The sequence below is a fragment of the Bombus fervidus genome, chromosome 8, assembly GCF_041682495.2.
Source record: "Bombus fervidus isolate BK054 chromosome 8, iyBomFerv1, whole genome shotgun sequence".
NCBI classification, from domain to species: Eukaryota; Metazoa; Arthropoda; class Insecta; order Hymenoptera; family Apidae; genus Bombus; species Bombus fervidus.
Window position 1 is genome coordinate 14698252 of NC_091524.1, and position 25841 is coordinate 14724092.

General features: G+C 37.7%; 1 protein-coding gene and 1 long non-coding RNA gene across 9 annotated transcripts in view; one reads left to right on the forward strand and one right to left on the reverse strand.

Annotated features, from left to right (window-relative positions):
- Positions 1-25841, reverse strand: part of LOC139990084 (1-phosphatidylinositol 4,5-bisphosphate phosphodiesterase epsilon-1) — a 121891-nt gene that overhangs the window by 43712 nt on the left and 52338 nt on the right. For 7 of the 8 annotated variants that reach the window (XM_072008988.1, XM_072008986.1, XM_072008982.1 and 4 more), the window contains one exon: positions 12839-12915. The exons of the other annotated variant lie outside the window; for it this stretch is intronic. The gene's annotated coding sequence lies outside the window, so the exon portion shown is untranslated. The remainder of the gene's footprint in view (positions 1-12838; positions 12916-25841) is intronic. 8 annotated transcript variants of the gene reach the window in all.
- On the forward strand, positions 19544-20042 carry LOC139990283 (uncharacterized). Its single transcript, XR_011800538.1, has 3 exons — positions 19544-19639; positions 19767-19824; positions 19861-20042. It is a non-coding gene; the product is annotated as an uncharacterized lncRNA (long non-coding RNA).

Genomic DNA, 25841 nt, shown 5'->3' on the forward strand with positions numbered 1-25841 from the left:
TACACAGGTGGAAGATTAAAAAATTTTAAAAAGCCTGGAAGATTTTAGCGCGATTGGTAGGTAGTAAAGTGGAAATTGGATTGGATAAATTTCGGTACCAACGATTTCAAATCCGTCTGCTTCGGGTGAGCTCGTGTGTTTTAAATCGACCAAGCCATCCATCCACTTTCCGTGGCTTCGAATCAAATACGATGCGCTTGCAAGCAACTCGTCTTATTAATCCACAAACTGTCTGGCAAACGAACGAGTCAATTCAATTCGTCGGTTTTTATATCGGTAAATTAAACGGAAGCCGAGTAATACCGGTAGCCGAGTTTTCGTTATAACGAGGAAAATAAAATATCGGTCAGATATCGTTTACATTAACAGCTGTCAGCTGTGTTCACAACGCAACGATTAACTTCGATGTTCCTATCGTGTTCTTATTATTTCGATAAAATATTATTGGCCAATATGCGGGAAACGTTACCAGACATTTTGGAGTATAAAATATTACGCGCGTTATCACGAATCGCGGATAAAATACTGGCGTGTTTTATTCCGTAGCTTTCTCAAAACAGAGAGTTTGAATTTTTTTAAACCAAACGTTTAACACATTAATTTCTTATTTGTTGTCTTTTAACGCAAGTTTAAACGATTAGATCATGCGTGCGACATCGATTTTAATTTGCAGCGCAAGGCCGAAATGAAAAACCATGAAATTTTGAAAAAGCTTTTCGTATTAATTTACGCAACACACATATTTGTTTATTCTTTTTTACTACTTCTCGCATGGTCTTTCCCCTCCGGGTTCGGATACACTCGCCATTACATTTCTCCCTGGCTTAGGCTTGCTAACACGAAACATATATGCGAAATATTAGAATATCGAGATAAGTTTTGTATGAAAATTATGATAGATTTGGATAGTAATTTCAATTAAAAAAGATACCGCAATTTACACCAAACGAAAATCGTTAACCTTCTTACGAAATCGATGTGAATATTCTATACAATTATACAACGATCACGGATACACGGATCTAGAATTGCGAAAAATAAAAATAACAAAGAAATTCTTGAAATTATCACCAACAGGAACATCATTTTTATCGTGTGTTGTCTTTCTACGATAATTATTTTTAACCAAGTTAGAAATAAATTGCAGCTATAATAACGCAAAGAAAATGACGCTGATAAAATATACATAGGTATAAATGGCCCATAGGTACTTAAAAAATCGTGCGATTCGCGAGTCGTTCGATCAACAACAACTGCAAATTTGCAAATCCTTTGTTCGAGTTAGATCCGTCGGTTTTTCGACTTTTTGGACCTTTTTACTTTTTCATCGACCAGCGAGTCTAGTTTTTGCGCCGCAGGTATTATGGTGCAATATCGAGCGCGTTTAAAGCTGACATAACCGACCGGAAAATCCACGAGCACTCGGCTTTCTATACTTTGCGATCACCAGATCGAAGGTTCCTAGTTATTCGAGTATATTATTTTTCAAGCTTACGTACAACTCGTGACAAAAGTTATTTACTCTTTATTTAAGTCTCTTTCGGTTTAAATTTATCATCGCTCTGGTATTGATCGAATTATCGCCTTAAATAATTATTAAAATTCACTCTATTCATAGAGTATGAACATTTATTATAAAATGAAAACATAGCATTAGTAGCAACATACATTATTACGGTTTGGTTGATTAAATAATGGTATCAACGATAAACGTTCGTGTAGACATAGAAGATGGAAACGAATTGAAAATATATCGATAAATCTGCCTGCGCAAATTGAAAACGCACCGAAACGATATGGAAATTTTGTTCACGCGTACAACAACGTTATAATCTTACGTTTTTACGAAGAAGCAGGGCAAAGATACGATCCAGTACTAAATTCTCCCCTATCTTCGCTATGTAGAAGTACCTTTTCAAACAATTTTCAAACAGATGAATTTTCCAGGTATAGTCGTTGTCCGCAAATTAATAACATTTGAAAAATAATTTCGAATCGGTCGAAGATCTTTTACGTTATTTTACGTTATACGCGTTTTACCATATCTCAGCGACGTATAATATACATACGTGTATCCAAGTTACAAACAAGCTCGATCTGTCGCAATGAACGTTTTTAATTTTTGGTTTCCACCTCTTTCTCGCCGATCATTTACATACTAAATCTGCTCGTACGTATAAAATGTTCGTTTAAAAGGATTTTTCTTCCGTTAAAAGCGTTTCAACGTAATCCATTAAAATAGCAGAGGGCCGAGACGAAGATATCAGAATAAAGACTAAATTATTTTTCGCAGTTGGACGTTTTAAATCGCAAATTTATTTCTCATTTCGTGGTTTATCAGGGGTTGAACGTATCGCGTTAAAGTTGCCTCTCCTCCGTTTCCTTCGACCCTCTCTTACTTTCTGCTCTCCGCGACGCAACGGCAACGAAAGCTTTTATAAAATCGTGGTTAAATCTCATCATGGTGCGGCTTTTTCCTTTCTTTCTCGAAACAATGTTTCCAGCGTCGGCACGACGAAGCATCAAAGTACAGGGAGGAAAAATCCTGTCGCCTGTTCGTTGCGTGTGCCTTCAAAGATATTAATATTATTCCTCCGGATTAACCTGTATTTTCATCGAGTTCGCAGTTTCTCGAGTTCGCGCGGCAACTTTTTAAAGCAATACGAAAAAGAAGTTTTCCTTTTGCTTTATCGTAGATTACAGCTGAACTTTGTTCGGTCGACTATTAATTCCAATATACGTTAAACGGATATGCACGGAGATAAGATTTATCGATATACAGTGGAGAGCAGAGAGCAGAGAGTATAGAGTAAAGTAAAATTCAAATAATACGGATAAGCTGAGGTACTTAACCGCTTTATCGATGACGTAACGTCGAACGAAATAGGAAAAATATTTTTTACACCCTGCGATATTTCTTTATCTTAACTCGCAATTTCAAATTTCCACTCGGTGTTTTCTTATAATTATAAACGAGAAACAAACGTATCGTGGCTAGTTAAAAGCAAACTTTAGAATTATACACGTACAGACAAGCAAAAGTTAAATTTCGAAGCATCGCGTTAAACGAAACTAGTTAAAGAAGGAGAAACGCGTTTTTATAGATTTCCAATTACGCGGTACCATGGAAGAAGATTCTAGGGAATATTTGCGGTAGATATCGAAGTCGAACGTACCTGCGTATCTTTCAACAGACGGAAGCCAATTGACCGTAGTTTGGACAGAGGGTATGAGAAAACGAGGGAAAGACGCGTAATATGTGGGGCGGTCGATGGGACTGTCTGTGTAGCCTATATCGTGCAACCTGTTCGGCAGAACGTTTACGCGTTCTTTTAACTACTGTTTTTCGCACTGTCGTGCTTCCGCGTACATTACGGCTCCAGCTATATTAACAAACGGCAGTGTGTATGCGTACTCACGTTCCCAGTGACAGGGAGCTAACGGAAATTGCGAAAGAGAGCGGAGTTAACCACGAAAGGAAGCAAGTAGTTACGTACATAGGTTTACGCGTTCCAAGTTAAGCGATTCCGACTTACCGTTGGGCGAAACTTGTTGCCAGCTGAGCACTTTGTCGTTTTCGGATCGTGTTCTCGAGGCTGCATGAATATAGAGATGTACGGTAGCGCTCTAATATTTATCAACTAGCGGGATCCGTCTAAAACGTCGTATAACGTCTTACGTTTAAAATATTTTTTACGGTATTTTTTACAGATTTTTTACAGCATCCACAGTTGTATCGCTTTTTTGAAACTCGTTAAGCACGCAATACCGTAAACGGATCTCATTAACGTTTTTGGATTCGAGAAAGCTGTCGCTCTAACGGAAGGCATTTTAGAAACGCGACACGACATGCCATCGCATCGAAATAAAAAACATACGATATCGCGCCTTTACTCAAAATCGCCGTTAACGTTATGCTTTCATTGTTCGATATAAGTTTTATCTCTATGCCATTTTCTCATAATCGTTGCAGAAAATTTGTAAAGACACAACCAACTAAAGAGACGCGTCATGAATGTCCAGTGACTTTGTGTATATAAAATGGGCGAAAATAACAAAGACGATAATTTTTCGTATAACGTTAAAGATCGAAATTTCAGTTTCTTCTAATTTTGTGCGATTCTCTAAAGTTTATACGTACAAAGAACAAAGATGGATCAACGAACATTCTAAATCTAACAGTTGCCGTGATATTCCGTGAAATATGTTTCCAACGCCCAACTTTCAGGTTGTATCGATGCCACGAAACTTGGTTAACTTGGTTATTCATTTATTATTCGGTATATACTCGACGAAAGAGCGGAAATTACTCGCGCATGAATTAAATCGACACGACTGAAAGAAATTGCAGGAAATTTAGGAAATGCAACTGTCTATACATCGTAGTTTATCGTATTCGAGTTCCCATCGTTATGAGTTTTAAGACGGACGCGAAGCTTTCGACTAATTCATTTTATTTTTAAATTACATCGCTGTCGATATTAAGAAGCGATACACGATCGATCGTCATCGTCCGATGGAAAAGCGAACGAACAAACTGCGTATACAATTTCATGAACATACGTAAGTGGAAGCTATATATCGTACGCACGTACGTATATTCCAAGAAAATTAGCCTACACACGCCCAGCTGCATCCCTAACGTACATACGCTCGTGATATAAAGTAACACGTGTGCAACATGTAGCTCTCCAACGATGGACGCGTTATCACCGCTACCGCCGAAGGTCCCATGATCGATCCTATCAACTATCAAACTCCATTAACTCGTGCGTTCACCTGCTACCTGCCTACCATTATATACGTATGTAGGTACCTGCATTCACAGGGCTCGGTCAGCTTTTGCTACGAACCTGACGTGAAACCTAATTTTGCCACAGACAAATAAGACATTTTGCTATAATCGCAGCGGGAAACCAACGTGATATGCACCCGTTGAAAATCTCCGCTTTCTCTCACGTACATCTACCCAGACGGTTCAACGTCGTTTAATATAAAATTTTTGTTCCGCGAAATGAAACCACCAAATCCTATAACGCTTGAATTTTCTTCAACCGAATCCTATCTTTATTACTTTGAAACTTTTCCACTTTCTAGACGGAAAAAGACAGAATAAAATTATAGAAGAAACGCGAATCCACGTCGAAGGTTCGTTTCAATAACAAACAGATATCATACTTAATAAATAGGCCAGGCTTGCGGGCGTATCTTCATCGGCGGAACGATATTTAAAGGATTTAAAGTAAAATTGCGAAAAGCTAAAAAGCACGTTTCGCAACCGAGTAGTTACGACGATATTTTACCGCGTTCTATAACGACGATAAATTCAGTTGTACTTATTCATCGACTCTTTTGATTAGCTCGTTCGTAACGACCTAACGACCACACATTTTAACAGGCATTCTCGATTAATTTCGATCAGATTTTAATTCGCTATTCGATTCTAGATCGTTCGTCGATTCCAAACTCGATATTTCGTAAGCTCGAGTTTCGTCCAAGCTCGACGAGTTACACCTGTCTTTCGAGCGTTCTCGCGCGATCAGTGTCCACTGTCGCGTTTCGATACAAAGAGTTTTCGAAATTTACGCCGACCGTCGTTTCAAATCGAAATTGATAGGATTTGTAATTTACGTTTCATCGATTATCGAAACAGGCATATTTATGGGTCACGAATTACGAAAGAACCGAAGAAGTTCCGTTCAAAACTCTCGAGATTTGCATTTGATTTGATTATCAAAGTGACTTGGACCGATAAACTGTCTACCAAAGTCGCTCGAGTAATACGAATGGGGATGTAGCTACCGAGTTCCGAAGCACATTAAACTACTTTGACGGTTTAATAGCTGTCCCTGGGTATTTTCAGGCTATTTCCACTATTTTAAAGTTACACAACCGAAGCTGTCTCAATTTTACTAAAGGTAAAAGGAAAATAACGACTGGCAGAAATTAGCTGGTATTATTAAAAATATTTAAATAATCGTTGATGTTATACAACGTTTAATATGTATTACATGTACAAGCATATTAGTTGGATAAATTTAATAAAGATTATCTATTACGTAATTTTCAGTAATAATCCGTTGATCGAGAAAACGAAAAATTGAAAAAATTTACGTTTAAAGAGACGATCTATCGTAGTTAACGAATCGACGTACCTTGAAATATATTTTTCTATATAAGCACGTATAAGTTTATATTTGGATATTATATTTAATATTTACATCGGTACCCAGTTATGCAACTGTTTAAATATAAAACTCGCGACCCTTCGTTATACCGTTACCTAATTGTTTCGATGTTACCTGTTATTCTACCGATACTATTAATTCCGTTAAAAATCCATAACATCGAAATACGTACAACGATCTTCGAGTTAGCGTAATGGCGTTCGCGATTCTACAACTATACCATAGGTTTCCACGAAGATCGATTACATGGTCGGATCGTATAACAAAGTTATCGACGATTTTATCGGACGCGCAACCAATTGCAGATTCTAAGGGATGTTTTACGCGATGTCAAGATATATACGTACGTCTATCGTTAGAATATATCAGCATGTATCGTTACAGGTTGGCAACGTTTTACGTAGCGACGACTTACGACGCAGCTACAGCACGTAGATACAATTGTTAGTCGTTTTTTCTGAAATTTCCATCATTTCCATCGCATCGTCGAAAGTATCGGGATTTTATCGGAACCGAAGATACAATATGAAATACGTAAGGAGAATTTGAAATTCATACTGCTGCACTCTGTTTCGCGTTTGATATATTACATAATAGATACGGACTATGCGCACAACGGTTAATTTTATCTGCCTTTGCTCTCGCGAAGTTTCGCGGTGAATGGCAATGTTGCGAATAATAAAAAGTTGGAAACTAAATGGGCATAGAGTTATCGCTGACTGCGCTACAAATTTTTCCTGCAAAAAGCAACCGTTCGTGCGTTAAATATTCAAATAGGGAAAGCGGCGCGAAGAGCTTTGTCAGAAGTTAAACAAAGTACAGTATACGCTTTTTCATATTTTTCTACTCCAAGAGCTAGAAAATGATATTTTAAGTCGAGTCTTGGATTTTTAATCGCGTATTATAATTTTAGTATTTACGGAACGAAACGATCGACTTTTTAAATTGCACGTAACACAACGTTCGAACCGTGGAACGGTTATATTTCCTTGTAATATCTGTCGTATTTATTCGTTCTAGTTTCTCAGTTCAGTCGCTCAAGTTACACGTTATTACGTAGTATAAGCAAAATTGGAAAAGATTCTGTTTAAGTAAAGCACGAGTGTTCTCGCTATTTTAGATATAGCGTATAAAGTTAGAAAAGGAAATAACGCTACACGGACGAGTGGCGAAATTAGATTTTTAAAGGATCATATGGAACGTTCGAACGGGGTGAAATATCGCGGAGGAAAGAACAGCGTGATAAAATATAATTTCGCTTAAATCGAACTATGACCGATGATAAAATGTATATTCCCGGTGTTTCGATAGGAGAAGGTGACGAATATTATCCTTTTGTTCAGGATTCCTGGAGCCACGCCCAAGCAGGAAGTCCTGAGATCGATATCACGTGTGTACGTTGTTCACGAGTAATTCATAATCTTTTTAACAGCTCGTAGAACGCGGAGAGATTTCATTTACAAGAAAAATTAATCCACTCGATTCTTTGCACTCTATGCAAATCTTCTATCTTTCGCAGCGGATGTACGTACAAAGTTCCAACGATTTGGGCGATACGTCGCCATGGTCAAAGCGGTACCGCGATATAAATGGAAATCGAATTCCGACAAAGGTATTTCTTCGTATCGCGAAATATGTTTTTCCGCCATCGCGAAAAAGATATTTCCCTCGTTTTTTCGATTTCAATAACTTGTTGTCAACTGTACGTCAATGGTAGTTTGATTTTCAGAAATACGCGCGTAATATACGCGACGGATTGTCAATTTAGACAGCGACGTTTTGTCCCGTCTGATAAACCGCTTTTGCCCGCCTGATAAACCGCTTTCGCGCGTGTCAATTCGACCACAGTACCACTCTCGTGTGCGAGTATTAGGAAACTCGATCTACGCTCTAATTGTTCTCCGCTTTCTCCGTGTCGTATCGCTGCTTTGAAATACGTAACCGCGTATAATCAGAAAAAAAAAAAAAAAAAAAAAAGAAAAAAGAAGAAATCTGTGTCGGAGCAAGAAGTTTGTAGAAGAAGAATATATTATATTACAAGTTGAACGCTTCGCGTCTTACTTCTGAGAATTCGCCAGCAGCTAGCGAGAACAAGGGCTGGAAAGCTCAGTGGCCAGCGACTAAAGCGAAGTGGAAGGGGTGATGGCGGTGTTCGATCGAGGGAAACGTTTATGTTTCCTTATTTTCAAATATTATATTATAAGTTGAACGGCACGCATCGTACGAAACATACGCGACAAGATGCTTTGGATAATATTAGACGGCAGATTGGATAGCAGCGGATAACGATAGATAATGCTAAATACTATCGCAGAAAGTACTCGATACTTGTTTGTTCAAATCTCTCAGCGGATAATCGTCGAAAGAATATCGCCCCGTGACTACAAATATAAAAATCTCATTTTCCACGTATTCTACGTATCGTGAGAATATTACTACGCCTCCTACATATACTTGTATGCGTGTTTCGAGTTGATTCGCATCGTGTAATACCATTTGATATTGTACATAGCGATCACGATTTCGCGCATACAGACCCGAGACTCTTTTATGTATATCGTACATCGTTTCTACCGGATAAAACGTTCATTTTCGACGAGCACGTGTAAATAATACGTACGAAACGGTTTCAGTTACGTCGTGATTTACATGATTTTTATCCTTTAAAAGATTTCTCCGTTCTGAAATTATCTTTAAATACGTTCAAAGGACGAGCCGTTCTTCGTTTTAACTGGTCAATCGTTTGCAAAAACCTTTGAACGCGGAAACGAGAGCGTTTAAGCAATGTTTTAACTGCAAAACGAGTTACATACTTCGTTAACCAATTACGTTTTTACGAATCTCTTTTGTACAGAAGAGAAATTTAACCAGCTCAATTAGTCTTCCGTATAATGTTATAGGGCGTTATAGTGGCAACGTAAAGGCCCAAGAGCCTCTTTGACGGATGAATAGAAGGCGGGTAAACGTTTTACATATGTATAACGAACTAGATTCTGTTATATCGTCCTTTCTGTTCTCCTTTTCGGCTAACGAAACGTTGTTTGCGTTCCTTCATTTTGTACCGGCATTTTACCGAGTACTTATACAAAGCGACATCAAATGAAACGAGCGGTACAGAATGGTTTTCCAGTAATTTAAAGCACGATGAATCAGGCGAGGTAATCGAGGGAATGGAGAATGGACGCTGAAATTGCAACGTGATCAAGTATTTTGAGAAAATGTGCCATTTTCCCCTTAATTTGCTATTCATAGCTATTAGATTTATATATACTTGAAATACGTTCTAACGCGATACTTGCTCGTTTTATTGATTCCGTTAAATTTAATTTAGAAGCGTATTATCAATTTATCCGTTTCTACCTTTGGCGGAAAATTTGCTTCTTCGTTTAATGTACATATACTTGCGCCAACTATGTTCGCGTGTAGTGTTTTACGAAGACAAAAAAATTAAATAGCGGTTCGTTGTATGTTCGTTTCAAAAATACGTAAATTTTTCTAGCGTTTCGAGTCATCCTTTTAGACATGATAATTGGGCAAATTATTTGGTATTTACTAACGTTTTATTACTGTCCATTATACGTGCATGTATAAATATGTGCGTAACAAAACATAATTTGAGTAAACGTTCGCTCGACAGTTACATAAAATCGTTAAATTTCGCTGTATTTAGTTATTAGAATTAACGATAGAATTCTCAGAACGATATAATCGACTATATGATTAACTTTGCGTGATATCGCATTAATATCTTGCGAATAAAAAAATTTTACTCATATTCTACTTCGTATTTGAATTTTACAAAACATCTTGAAATATTAATAGCGAGGGAGGAATACCGTATAACGCGATAATATTATCGAAATAATATTGTTTTATCGAATGTTTTTGACATTTTATATTTCGCACATAAATCTCGAACATTGCAACTCTGTAAAAATGTAATAAATCGAAAACAACAGAATTATGCTTATACAGCAATATCGAGATATTATTGTTTTCCTTTTCTTTTTTTTAATAGCAGCATTTTGGAAACCAAATTAAGTTTAGCTTACTTTATATCGTTCGAAAAGAAAAAAAAAAAAAAAAAACGAGTCAACCTTATGATATTACGACGGAACGAAAAAAATTACCACGCGTGGCGTAATTTAACTTATTTAGCAAGGTTATCGCAAAAAGTTGGCATGCATCGACATAAATTACCGACTCGATCTGAACGAACGGAGAGAGTGCAACGTAATATCAACGTTATTTTAACTTCGTTACGCCGTATTATTTTTCTCATAATTTCGTAAAACAAAGATAAATCTTAATTCTACACCGATAGCGTAAAGTGACCATTAATAATCCTAAAAGGTACGAGTGAATTAAAATGTAGAATAAAAAAAAAAAAAGGAAAAAAGAAGGAGATAAATTCAACGTTACATACTTATTTGTTAATCTACCAATAAATTGATATTGCTGCATTAAAAATTTAATACATGAATTTTTATTACTCGATAGTTCGTATTTTTCCATTCGTTAACATTTTACCTGTGAGCCATGAAGGTGTACTCCGTATTTACAATTTAACTTTATACGGATAAATTCAGAATAATTATCGATGGCATACCTTGTACATTATTCGGATTAATTTAACACGGAATGCAAATTGAACGTTTAATATCGGCTTATCGAAATAGGCGATACATGTAAATATTATTTTTGTCTGTATTATGCATGAAACGTACATACGTACGTGTATTTCGTATGTAAAAGTTTACGTACGACGTGTGATTCGAATTACGATAGAAGATGTTTATTAATTTGTTTAATTTAGGAAGATAGTATATTCTCGATCGTTTCCTGTTTCTTTATTAAAAGTAGTTAAGTGAGATTTTGACGAGTTCGACGATCGGCAGATGGCAAGTTATTGTGTTTATACGTACAATTGCATACACTCATACGCGAAAGCGAATGAAAATGCTTTGAGAGTTCGAAGAGTGAAATTAGTTGAGAAATTTGTTTTTTTCTTATCAATGGAAATTTTTCTACGTTACTGTGCTTACTAATCGTAATATTAATTTAATTTTTAATTTAATCGGTATATTCTTACGTCGAATAACTGCTATCCGTTTAAACGTAATACATCGTGTTCTTCGTGTAAAATAATTAACAAATGAATTTTCACTTGCTTTTAAATACATTTCTGAAAAATCTAACGACGAACAAGCGCAAAATTTCAAAGCTGTCGGAATGTGACGATATTTGGTTGGCAAAACACGTCTACGCGAACCGATGCAAACACTTCAATTAGATTAGCTTGTGTTCGCGAATACATACGCTGATTGTCGGCAGTTTCGGAAAGTACGGAATTTAGCACATGCCTGCAACTAGTCACATATGTAAATCAACGAATGAATCGCAACGTGTCTGTAAGATTTACGTACTTCAAGAAATTCTATCGAATGAACGAAATTTGTCAAATTTATTACACGTGGCTGCTATCGATGAAGGCATAATTTTATATTATCGAATTTTGAACGTAATTTTTTGTTGGTAAATTTAGAAATTTATCGAGAAAAAATTCGATTCCCTTTTAATTTTTTTTTGAACTTTATCCAATTTAAAAAATCTACGTATTCTTTGTAGATTGGATTAAAAGATTTCTGCCCAGCAAGTCGTACGAATTTAACGTTCCTCGATGTCGTCGAGTTGATATATCGATATTACGTGTATACAGAAATAAATTGAAAAAATTATTAAAAGAGTTTCTATAAGAATCGAACAAACGAAATTCAACCAAGTAATTTAAGAATTTAATAAGAGAAACGAAGGATAAAATCAAGTAATATATCGTAAACGTTTGATAGCACTCTGTTCAAAGTACGTGCATTATTGCGTGAAAAAAAAAAAAAGAAAACAGTAAAACAAGGAGATGAAAAAACAGGAATTTGTGATTCGTAGAGAAATTGGAATAATGCGAGTAAATACCCTTTAAAACGAAAAAATAACGTAGAAGCTAGAGAAGAAGAACGGGCAGATATATGGGCTAAAGGAGACAGACGAGTACAAAGTTGTTCGCTTAAACGAAAGAATTCTTCGTGTATAGCAAAGTACAAAGGTAAGCACTTTGAAATATTTGAAACTAAATCAGTGATTTATCGATTTACCGCGTCTTAAAAAAGATATCGTTAATAGGAATAATTTAGAGCAGTCGTATAAAAAATGTACGTAATTGTAATGTATTTTGATGAAAGTATGATAATGTTATTTAAATTATGCACATATATATATACATACATTATTAATTTATTCCTATTGTTATATCGATAACAAAAAACTGAAGATTCATAATAAAAAAATGATCGCGTTTGTACATATAATTGCTGTATCTATACATATACTTTTGCCGATCGTTTACTTATAGCCAGACGGTACCTAGTCGACATAAAGAGTGTCCGATAAATGTTCAAAATCGATTTTCTCAGAAACGTAGCGTCGTTTGAAAAAAATGTTATTGTATATTTTCGACTTATCTTTTGCCCGCTCGTACTACGATTACCGTACCATCCTGTATTTAAAAACCTTTTTTAAATACATACATATGTATAGAGCAGACGCTTTTTTCTCGCTAGCGGAGCAAAGCGTTATTTGAATAATATTTTACTCACCCTCTCGAATTTAATACGGACGACATTAACGCTGTCTCTTTTCCATACTTTGTGCACTTTTGACGAGAACTTGTAACCTGCAATAAAAAGACACAAAATTTATCTCGCGTTACGCGGTACCATCTTTGTCGTATAAACCAATTTCTTTGAATATCGTCAGACGTATTTTTTACGAGCTTCGTAGCGCATCTTTCGTTTTACTCGTTAATAAATTCCACTTTCACCTTGTACGATACACTGTAAATCGCACTATACCTGTTATATAGTGTACAATACCATAAACGCTCGGATATTTGATCTAATAACAAAGCCTTTCTTTCTCGTGTAAATAAATCACCGGAAATTTATTATTAACATGGCTGTAAAATTATAAAATTTAAAAAAAAAATCCGCAACTTTTCTTGACTTTCTTGTTTTTAAAAAAAGTTCGGAGGAAGTACGTTAAACGATATGTTTTTTTTTTTTTTACGAATACACGCATCGCAAAGAAGCGATCGCAATAATTCGTACTAATTCGCATATATCCATTAAATTCTTTTGTAAATGTAAAAGCGTTCGATTAGATCAACGTAAAGCCTACAAATACTTGTAGTAATTTTATAATCGTTAACCGTATTTAATTATTAGCTACACTTTCGTAATTCTATCGTAGATAATAAGAGTGAAAAGTATATAGAATGTAAAAGTAACGATTCCACAGAGTTATTTGAAACTGAAACTGAAACAGAATCAAAGGCTGTGGCGTACAATAGCTGTTATAACTTTACTGGTCTTGTTTCAAAGCCATAGCTATTAGTAAGTAAACGATATCGGTTAATAAGACCTTCGTAAAAGCAGCGAAATTGTAGTAAACGAGAAGCGAATTTTTCTACCGTCCACTTTTTCCTCGATAGCACGCTCTCCGTGTTGTAGACCGTCGAAGTAGCAACAGAGAGTGCTTATTAAAGAGAGGGAGAGAAGCGTACTGGCGAGGGAATTAAAGCGACGATAATAATCAATCAATAATACGATACAACCTACGGAATATAAATTTTCTTCCTGAATCTTGAAAGTAGATATCCGGTGCGTTACGGAGATCGTGCGAGTATCGTTCGTAATTATTCGAACCGTTTTGAATCATTTGGATGACGTTCGAACGAGCTCTCTTAGCTATCGCCGAATGTAATTAGCGTTGATTCGACCGATGGAATTTACGAAATTACACGCGCGAGTAAATTTCAATTAAATTCGTCTAATATCAAAATCAATATCGTCGAAAGCACTACTTTTTTAGAGAAACGCGGAAAACTGTTCTTCCACGTTTTATTTTGTTCGTCAAATTTAATAATATCAAATACGTGTTACTCTTGCACATTTTGTACATTTTCTGCTTAGGATATTAAAGAATCGCCATTAAGGGACCCCAAGAAACTTTCTCGTACGATATTAAAGAACCGATCTAACTTAATTGCTTACCGAGTAACTTGTCAATATAGCTGTCTCGCAACTTGCAATTACCTTTTCGAAAATAATCAAATAAAGTGGCTATATTATATTTGAAGAATTACGCAGCTAAACTCGTTCCAATATACGTTCTAATAAAAGTATAGAAAGCCGTAATACCATCTAAAATTGCTTATCGTTTGTTTCAACATTTGTACACTTTAATTTAAGGTCGCTAACGTCTATAAATAGCATATAATAATAGGACGTCAAAGCTAGGATAGCAAACAGAATTTATTGCACCGATCTAAGAACCGCGATATTAAGCGGAACCAACCTGCTACCGCTGAAGATGAGAAGAAAATAGAGTAGAAACATTTACAGATGGTCCACGATGGAAGATACAAGCAATAGGAAAGTATTTTAAACTATTTAGACTAAAAGGACGGAACTTGCTAATCGATTTGCATTCTATCAGATACCACGAGAAGGCTGTTCGCGTTTCTACTATGAAAAGTACAAATTTCTTATGCAAATGGTCTTTAAAAAGAGCTAATCGTTGTGTATAGGTAGCGTCTCCAGAACACCGTTGTTTCACGTTCTTCTCAAATCCCCGTATCAAATTTAAGCTAACAAAAAGGAAAATCCAGCGAACATACGCGATACCTGTACAACGAAAACACGCAAAATTTTCACGGTAAAATACTCGTTACAATATTTAGGAAATGAAACTTTCCATTTGTATTTCATTTCTTCAGTCGCGTTCGTAAAAATATAAATTTGCATAAACGCGCGTCGTGCACAAGATCGCTTATCGACGAGATTCGGAATTATCGTTCAAAGCCGATCGATCTTTCTGCAGTTTACGCTACCGAAGCTTGTACCGTGCTACGAGCTTCGAAGTTTATTCAGAAAACGAACCAACGAATTTTCGTTGGTACCAAAAGCGTACTAGCGTTAAAAGACTCGGTAAAAGTAAAAAGAACGGTAATTCGCAGTATCGTAGATACGCGATACCGCGATACGACGCTCGAAAGAATAAAACAAGATATTTCGATCCTTTTTACCCAATTCTCATTGAATTTGTTACGTTACAATGTCTAATACGAGCCAACAGCCGCTATCGTTTAATTACAAGTAGGTCGCGTATTACGCGTGGAATAAGATAATCATATGCCGCTGATATAGCGTAGTCGCTAATAACACACAAAAAAAAAGTGCATGCGAATATCGGAATAAAGGAAAGAAAGAGAGGAATAAAATATGGCTATTCTCCGTTACGATAAAAACGACTCTGAAAAGTATTACGTAAGAAAAGAAAAACTTTTTTCTTAACGTTTTTTATGGATATAGTCTTTGAATGCAAGTAAGAAGCGCGAATATTTTTCGAACGAAAGAACTAGGGCTAACAGTGAAATTATTCCGTACATTTTTATCCGATTCCCATCGGATAACCTACGGTTCTACGTAAATTCTTGCCGTACACGTGGTTGCTTTAAATTTCAACTTTGGTAGAAGGTAGGGTGCTTCTAATCGATGCTCGAAGGATATTTAAAGCGCAATTTATAACAGACAGAAGACAGAATATCGCGTCAGGTTAGGATATCGTATCTTGTACAGTGTCAAGTACAAGGAGAAAACTTTTTATACGCAAAACGAACGAATTGCCTAAATGCACGTGCAAGATGTTTCACCAGTATTAAAAGAGATTATTTGTTTTTCTTTCTCCTGTCACGTTGAACATGTGAAACTGATGGTGTATGAAATATTATGTTAAAAATTTCCCTCGCCACGATGGGAGATACGTAAAATAACGAAATAAACGGCTATACGAATCGAATTCAACACTGAAAAGCAATTACATACATTAGCGCGATGTATTTGACAGAATTACAGCTCGATTGGCTGACGCGACATCGCTCTGCATTCGCTTGAAAAATTTCAGTCAATTTGTCATTTCGACGTGAAAATGTTAGAATTTAATAACAAGAATGTATCGAAACAGTTTTGCTTCGATAGCACGAAAATTTATCGAATCGATCGAACAATGTACAAAGTAGAAACGATACCATCTGATACGCGCTGCTCTTTGAATAATTTTCTCTTACGGGGCGTTTTCCCTCTCAATTATTTCCCGATACGCGTGATACGTCGATTTTATTCTGTGTCAAAATCGAAACTTTGCGATTTTACAGGATTTATTAGACGCGCGAGTGGGACAGGCAAGCTCCTTTCTTTTTGCAACGACAAAGCGCAACAACGAGCATAAGGTCGATAAATCATCGATTCGTAATATATTTCCAATTCAAAATTTAAACACAGAGCATCGCGATATGCGTATACGTATACGCATCTATGTCCTTTTCACAGATTTTTTTCACAATTCAAGACAAAGGAGAAGAACGGAAGAAAAAGTTCAGTAGCTTAACAAGATGAAAATTGTATAATCCCATTTTAAAAGAGAGATGCAATTGCATTTTCTGTGCGCGGCGATGCACCTAACTTGATAAAACTAAGGCCTTACGCGAAGTTGGAGCTTACCAAACGTAGAACTTTCCTCTCCGTCGTTTCTTTTCCCCCTCGAGTAAATGCGCTATACGAATTTTCCTGTAGATCCGACATCTTGTACATATTCAGGCAATGCGTCTGTAATTTCAACCATCCTTTCCCTCTATCAGGCTCACGAATTTATAATCGCGACATTATTTCCTTCTTACGCTACTTTAATTACGCTATTAATTAATCACACGTACACCTCTAGAATATAAGAATATGTAGAATACGTTAAATTCGTTAAATTCGTCTCGATATAATCGCTTTTATATAAAATAAAAAAAGGCTACAATTAACATCGACTTGAAAGCGTTCATAGTCTCGTTATTACGTGAAAAATCATGGCAAATTTCGAGAAACCCGTTCGAAATACCGTAATATTACGTATACACACGTAAAAAGTAAGTAAGTCTATCGTTTGGAAGAAAAATGTTTGAAATTAAGAGCATAAACTGTACGTACTCGTGTAACCAGGTTTCTTGAAAACGAAACGTGGCACGGAAGATCTCTGCACGTGGAAGCAAAGTAGAAATTTCGAAGGACAAAATTGCGTACAAGATAAAGGCCGAAGGTGCACGGGAACGAACGCGCGTCGTAATCTCGTTCGTAATTGTAACTTAACATTCTGCCACGGTTAACGTTAACGAAATTGACTTTGTATTCCGCCAGCACCGTCTCCTTGGTCGCCTTCTATCGGACCGCGTAGATTGCGTATTAACTCGAGCGAAGTATTTTTCTCGCTAATGTTTTAAATTCTTGTCTAACCGACGAAGAAGCGCATTTTTAAATATCATTTTTTATACAAGAACCGGGAAGAGGGACCGGGATTTCGCAAGAATTTTAAAATTAATATAACGCAAAGAACGCTTCGGTACGGTACGAGCCTGCTCCCTTTACCAGCCGATCCAAGCCTGTCTTTTGGTTTTCACCGTCGGCTGAACGATCGTTATTTCGTTATCTTTTTCGTAATCTTTATCGGATCGTTATCTTGGATGAATGAAAATTTCCAAATTTTATCATTACGTAAAAAACGTCGTGTCAAGATAAACGGATAAGCGTAGGTCGTTTGAAAATGAATATTTTCGGTCAAAATAAAAATCACGCGAATCGACGTATTTTCTTCGTTTCCAAGTATACTTATAAATTTATCAATCCGAGTTTGGTGAAAGTCCGTCGTCCTCGCCGCCCGGGTAGCTTAACCAAGTTTTCTAACTGTTGTACATACTTTGAGCGGAGCGAATTGTACAGTTGATTTAAAAGTATTATCAAACTAGCGAAATGCACGGTAATCCGAAGCTTTCCGAACGAAATACGCAGTACGCGAACGAAAACAACTCTATCCGAAGTTTCGTAATTTTAATATAAATCAAGATCTCGCCGAAAAGTGGTATCTTCCTTTTGCCGAGAAAAATTTTTGCTATAGACGATATAAAATCGGTTGGGAAACGCGTCGAGACCGAAGCACTACGACGCTTCTGGCCAAGAGCAAAGTCTCGGCAAAAGAGAATAACCCGAGGAGAAGAAAAAAGAAAGGCGAACTGGTCGGGGTGAGGGCGAAAGTTACAGTAGCGTAAGAAGCACATACTCGGTTCGAGACTAAAGTTGCTGCTCGATATCGCCCCCAAACTCGCGTGCTTTATATCGTTATAAATATCGTACGGAAACTGAAACGCTTTTTAAAAAATTCTCATCCGGTCTAACAGGCTTGTCTCGTCCTTTCGGCCACTTTAGGGATACCAAACAAGATCGTCGCGAACCGGCCAATTTATCGCGGAATTCTCGACTCGACGCAAAATTTAATACCCGATAAATCCACGGCAACGCTCTCAGAAAGTTTGAGCGTTGCGGAAACGGACGTTAGATTAATTTAAAAAAAAAAACTTGCCAGAATCCGAAGCTCGTGATTTATTACGTAATAACTTGGTTCTATTCGATCTCTATGATCGGAATAATGGAAATTTCAGCAGAAATTTGGTACAAGTGCATCGATCTTATTGGAAATGTTTCGATTTCCTGTTCTCTTTTAATCCTCGATCGATCAAACGATCGTAGAATTGGCAGTTTGGACGAGATTACCGCTATACCAATTTCTTCGGTTCGGCGACTTTCGAACGAATCCAACGTTTATACCATTTTCAGCTTCTTTTGCGATTCGCAAAACTTTTGTCCCGACAAAAGATACCAATCGATCGATTATTTCCCTCCGAAGGAATAAAGCGAAAGCGGAAAACTGTATTGCGCGAACTACGACGTCGTATTCGCTGAAACGGTCGCGGACAAGCACTCGCAAATTCTATATAGCCAAGGAACTCCAACTAAATGCGCTCTTATTAACCTCTGTCGAGTTCTGCTTCTATCTCCGTACCATCAAAGAACAAGCTTTTAGGAACGCGCAAAAATATTTTACTTCCACAAAAATACGTTAACCGCACCGGCGATAAATTTCACGCGGCGTATACGCGACGAATAACGCAGTTTCGGGTGTGAATAAACGTTCTTGATAATCCGATTTGCTGGAATTTATTAAACGTTCATTGATATTTTAATTTTCTAGCGACGTACGTACACAGCTACTTATACAGAGATACGGAAAGGATAAAACGATCGACCCAATTCTTTTTTAAACCGTGCGTCGGCAAACCAGCTTTCCTTTAATTCGCGCGAAGAAGGATTTCATATTAACATCGCTCTACCCTTCGCTCTGCAAACAACCTTCCCTTTTTACGTTCCAGGATTATTCATCGTCTCTGATCGATCAACTTATCTACGCTAGCGTTTTAACGTCCCTTAAGCTGTTCGAATCAACGTACAATCGCTTTCAACGCGGTAAGACAAATCGCTTTCAATTATTAGAATCAGTTCGGATCTCTGCGTTATTCTCGACTTGTTCGGCGACGCGTGTTGATATACTCGTCAAAGTGGAACAAATTTCCTGACTCGTAGTTCCTAATAGGAAAAGGAAAAGAAACGGAAACGAGGACGAGGATGGAAACAAACAGCCGGTTGGACAAGTTGGCAAGCAGGGAAGCAGGCAGGGAAGCAGGCAGGGAAGCAGGCAGGAAGACGAAGGAAGAAAATGAAAAAGCGTAACGGGAATTCGCGTAGCGAGCTCCGCTGCGCGCAAGTAGTTTGTGGTAACACGGTATTATTTTGCCATGCAAACAGGTACGTACGTGACCATGATGTTAACTATGCCATCCTCTTCTCCACGTTATCGGTAGTATGCCGCGACGGGCTATTAATCAATTTTGAGACGGTAATACGATTCTGCCGACAAGAAACGTGCACCCACGTTCGATCACAGTCCTGGCAATTTGCCAATTCTCACTTCCGACACACGCGTTTCTTATACATTTAGATTTCTTATAACCGTCGCTGTCTCCTCCCTTCTCGTACAGATTGAGTCTGAGGTTTTAATTATTCTTGCTGAATCCTATATATTATTAGAATGTTATATCGTTATTATATCAACGATATCAGAGAATCGACCAGTTGCCATCGTAAACTATTTTGTCGTCGTTTTGACCGTATCGTTACATCGAAGAAAAATAATATCCTCGTCGTATCCTTCGCGAAGAACTACTAATCTAAATTCCATCATTTGGTAGAGACACATGGGCGAAAATAGGAAGGAAAAACTTGGTGGATTCTTCTAACAGCTGGCAAACTCGATTGGCCCACTGCCCAATAGTCATCGACCTTGCGTTGTTTTTTAGCATCGTGTCGTTGCTCGTTTGGATGCCAATTCTGCGTTTTTGTTGCAAAGACTTATAAGGAACGACTGTTCGTACGCACGTACGTATAACCGTTAATCTCGAGATTTTCGTGCTTCTCGTCTTCGGTAGTCGATGGTATGATAAATTTGGCATTTCCGAAGAATCAATTAAAATACCACGTAGTACGTACCACGATTCGCAGAGTCGGTGGTTATATCTAAGGAAAAGTCCTCGTTGCGAAAAATCTTCTAAAGTATGCACGCTGCCAGAGAAAGTGGAATAGACATCCAACGGAGGAACGAGCGGCGGCGGTTTTTAGGGAATACGCGACACATCGTTTCGGCAGCCCCCTATAACCTTGAACGCAACGAAAGAAACGCCAAAGACGTATAAAGTAAGAGATTCTAGATCGACTGGCGGCCGCGAGCCGCGTGCGACCTTTGGTCCTACTTGGCTCGCAGAGGAACAAAAAAAAAAACGACCATCCCCGCGACTTTATTCGGCGAGAGTCAGTTACTAAAACCATATAGTTCCACCAACATTTTCTTCGCTTTGAACGTTGCACACACGCGACGACGATGGATAAACCGACCGATGGAAACAGCAGGTTGTGGGCGACACACGACGTGGGGAAGAAATTCGTCAGCCCTGATTCTACAAGTATAGCGGCGAGAGAAGAAGATTCGGAGGAATTTTCGCTGAATTCTGTATCGTTTTGTGGTTACACGTGGCGCGATGGTTTTCTTCCTCGACCAAACTCGCGAAGCCGAGGAGCAGTTCTCGAATCGGCAGTTCTCAGATCGGAGCTAATTTCGTTTGAAAAAATTAAGCAAAGTCGATCGGTTGGGTCATCTCTCTTAAGACGCTGTGGCTCGTGTTCGCTAGGAAGCCCAAGAGGTAAGAGCAATTCGTTCCGTGCAACATTCCCGCTACGTGGGATGCCAGAAAGTCCTTAACTAGGATATTTTTAAAGCGGCAAAGTTGCAAGGTTGCGGTTAGTAAAGTCGAGCTTGTACCTCGCTATTGTCCTCCTTGGGCCTAGAAGACAGCGTCGACAGGCTGGCGTCGATAGCGCTTGACTCGATAAACAAACGTTTTCGTCGAAGGACGGAACGCTTGCGTCAACGTTCGATCGAGCCCGTCTTGCAACAACACACACGGAATGGTCTTTCGACAACAGTCGGTCCGAGTCGATCGTTCGATCGCTCAAACAAATAGTTGGGCGTACAAATAGCCCGGCAAATGGACAGCGACGTTCATAGTTCACCGTTCGGGACTAAACGCACGTTCGATCGCCCATCGGTTCTTTGTTCGCGTTCATCGGTTGCCCAAAATTAATTCCGGCGGCAACGTTTGCAAAAAAATCGCGCATCGCTATAGTTAACTTGGAATTTGGCGCATGTCCGGGAAATCCAAGCGATTCGCAGAGGTGCGGAGACGTCGCAAATGGCCAAGGGTAGGACATACGCCGCTATTCGTAAACGTTACGAAAGCCGCTGATCTTACACAGAGCGTACTGCTCGATCTCCGTTATCAAAGGCAAGATCGATTCACGAGAGTTATATTTTCATGCAAAACGTAGATCTAAATTCCATCGAGCAAATTTCACGCGTATCAGTGATAAAATTTGGATCTCGTTTGTGGAATTTACTTGTTTACGGAATACGCGGGACCAAAGAATAAATACGACGACGAGTCTAACGATATAAATGCCAAAATTAGTCGTAATGGAACAGCGATCTGGAAAGGAAATGTTGTTTCATTATCTTTATATATATCCCGTCAAAGGTCAGAGCGTCATATTTTTCAAAAGAAACAGGCACCATGGTTGGACTTATGTAGCTCTAATTAAGGACCGGCTCTGACCCCAGGCGTTTCGCGAGCGATCGCTGTATCGCTTTGATCCGGCGACGAAACATAAGCCCGATGCTCCTTTCCTTTCGTAGGAATTTAACGCAACCGCGAATAATTTTCCCGAAACTTCTTTGGCGAAAGCATCGTTTTATACGCGGTAACTTTGTAATAATTAAAGGAGAAACGATCGAGGTCACTATGCCGTAATTAATAAACTGTCTCGTGCGCCAAACTGATGCATCGGTAAACGACGGGAATAGTTTCCACGAAGCGAGAAAATTTTTGCGCGTAAATTAACCCTCTACGTATTTATGTTATTAACCGGAGTTCGCCGCTTTTCTCCGTTGTTCTGCAGCAGGCATATTTGACGAACGAGGTACTCGTGCAGTCGCGATATACCTACGTAGCTCGTCTATATTTACTCCTTACTTTAATACGAACTATTATCAATTAGTAAAATTAGTTTGCGAAACATGTAAATTACGATTTGCTTTAAACGAGATAGCATATTTTCTCTTTCGCGATGAAACGTGACAAGCGCGAGATTAAAATTAAAAAAGATAGGGAAGAAAGGATGCCTCCGTTCTCCCTTGTCGTCTCTTCGCCAACGATTAATTCGAATACGTTCGTAAAGTCATTCAATGTCTCCTCTTACGAATAAATTACTTTATAAACTATCAGTGTTCCGTTGCGGTTGAATTTTTATTTTCCGCGAGATGATAAAAATTCTATTCGACTCGTAGACAGAATTTACGAAATACTATAAAAATTGGAGGAAAATTGTAAGCATGTTCCGAATAAGTTTAAATGTTTCAACTAGAAAAAGGTGCAATTTGTATATAGTTAGTATGCTCTGTATTTCCTTTAAATTCTTTCAGATAAACGATAACAAATCGCAAAGCCTTATGAAATTCGTTAAGAAACACGTTGATACGTGAAATACATTACCGGTACGGTATAGTGGTGCTACAAAGAGTAACAAAGATTACATGGAATATCGATTATGTTTTCTGACGGTGTACAGTGTAAACTACGCGCATTTTATCCGGTAAATTCATTACCTAAACTATTTTTTATATAATTAATTACCTTATTAATAATTATATTTATATTTATACGTATGCTTATGTAACGTAATATGTATATTTCATATCGTATTAGAGAGGCAAAATATTGAAGTTAATAATTAAACGAGGAATGTTTAATTTTGTAGTAATACGCCAACGTTAAAACACGTAACATCGTAACGTCTAAATTATTAAATACTTTAATGGATTTTCGGCTCACGAAACGTGTGTGACACGACGGAAATCAATACCACCGGACCTACAATTTTCGACGATTGGAGTTCAGAGTTTAGAGTTTAGAGTTTAGACCGCCGCAATGAAACTGGCAGAGATTACAATGAAAAGAAGTTTGGACGTGCGTCTATACGTTGCTAATAGCGATCAATCCCTTTTAGTGACATCGCAACACTCGACAATGTCACGTTCGACTTTGCTCGTAGAATTTTGCATATTTCATCGAAGCATTCGACAAAATGGACAGATGTCTAGTCGAACGCGAGTCCTATGTCGCTCGGCAGTTATTTTATTCGCATCGAACCGTGAAGCGTGTTGCAAATTACGACAGGTAACGAACGCGCAAAGTAATTTTCGTTGTCGTTTTCAAAGTTGAAAATAAATTTCATCATCTTCCGTCTTATACGATATAGGCACTAGCTTCGTACAGTCTATCCTTTTATCCGTTTATGTCGCATCCATGTACGTAGAAACACGTGAAAATTAATCGAATTTACCACGAACGTTTTAGTTTTAAAACTACGAAATTACGTTTTACTTGGTTTGCTGCGAAATATATTCTAGAAACACGGCTCTGTCGGTGAAATATGGCTCCCTTCGAGAGAAGAATTACTCAAATTGCGAAGTAGCACGAGAAACTAGCAGAAACCCGCGATTGTTCCAAAGATCTCAAGAATTGCAAAGAAAACAAACGAGAAGGAGCGTGCGACTATTACACGCTGAGAACGCCTCATCGTGGAAAAAGCTTCTGATTCAGAACGCGCCCACTCGTGAAATTCCCAAACTTCTTAGTACTTTCGTAACTTGGAAAATTTCCGCAACGAATTCGCAAGTCTATGCTGTCTATGCTGGAACGGAAGCAAAGGACGTGTCGCCTATTTTGCTGGAATATCACGAACGAACGACTTTAGGATTTGATAACTCGGGATTAGGATCGCGTTCGCTAGAATTAAGCGAGACACTGCTAAAGCATCCAAAACCATCTAAACGAGCAAACGAGATCATTCGCGAACGAATTTGACAAATATCTACGTACAAAATTCTTTTCCGTTCAAAAGTCTCGGGATACCTTTTATTACTAACTAAATATAATAATTTTTAAACTGTAGCGGATATCGACGCAATTTATATCGCTCGTTTAACACGCAAAAGAACATGTAACGTCCCGTATAACGTCCAAAGCGCAAAGTTCTGACAAAAACGATTCGTTTAACCACTCACGCGTTAATATATGGGTGTGGAAAATCAATAAAGATATCACCTGCACGCTTGATATACTTTTTCTCTTTCTCGACAAGTATTCCTTACGTATTAAATTTTCTGCAGAGACTAAAAAAATTTCCCCACTTTCCTTATCTATAATCTTATCTACTTGTTACGTTATTCATACGATGCGCGATTCAACGTATTTTAATATTTTTCGATGTAGCTTGGAATAAATTTTCTTCGTTAAAAATAAAATGACATTTTATCACGAGTATATATATATATATATACGTAACGTGTATATGTACGTAATTTATCGCGCATGTGTGTACGTCTTGCGTTACGCACTTACGCTTCGACTCCTGCACGGTCTTCGTATTCATTGTATTTCTATTTTAAAATCATCGAACGACCGATTATACGTATATTTGGACGTAAATTCTAGGGTCAAGAAGAAACATATTTTAATCCGTTTTTTTTTTTAGTTTGTCGAAAGTTCGTTTGATTTGCCTAGCTTCGATTTTTTTTTAGATTAAACGATGCGTAGGACGCGTAAACGATACAAATAAACCGAATCTACTGCATCGAATCGATTACGTAATCAAACGTAGAAGATAAATCTGTTATATAACGAGTAATTATGTATAAAGAAAATATATGGAATAGATAGGACAGTAAGGAAAGTAGGTAATTAATTTATCCACTATTATTCCGTGCGTTCATAATGAAATCACTTTGATGTTGGCTTTAATTAATAAACGAGACTGTTATGTACGAGCTTGCACATCTGGGATGCATTGCTTGAACTGCAACGTAAGCTTGTTCGGGCAAAGTCGCTTAAATGAACGCAAAACTACGTTGCATTCGAGCGAATAGTCAAATGTTGTTAACGATAGTTGAACGAGGAGTTTCGTTTAGACATGTTCTATTCTAGGCAGATGATAAAATGTT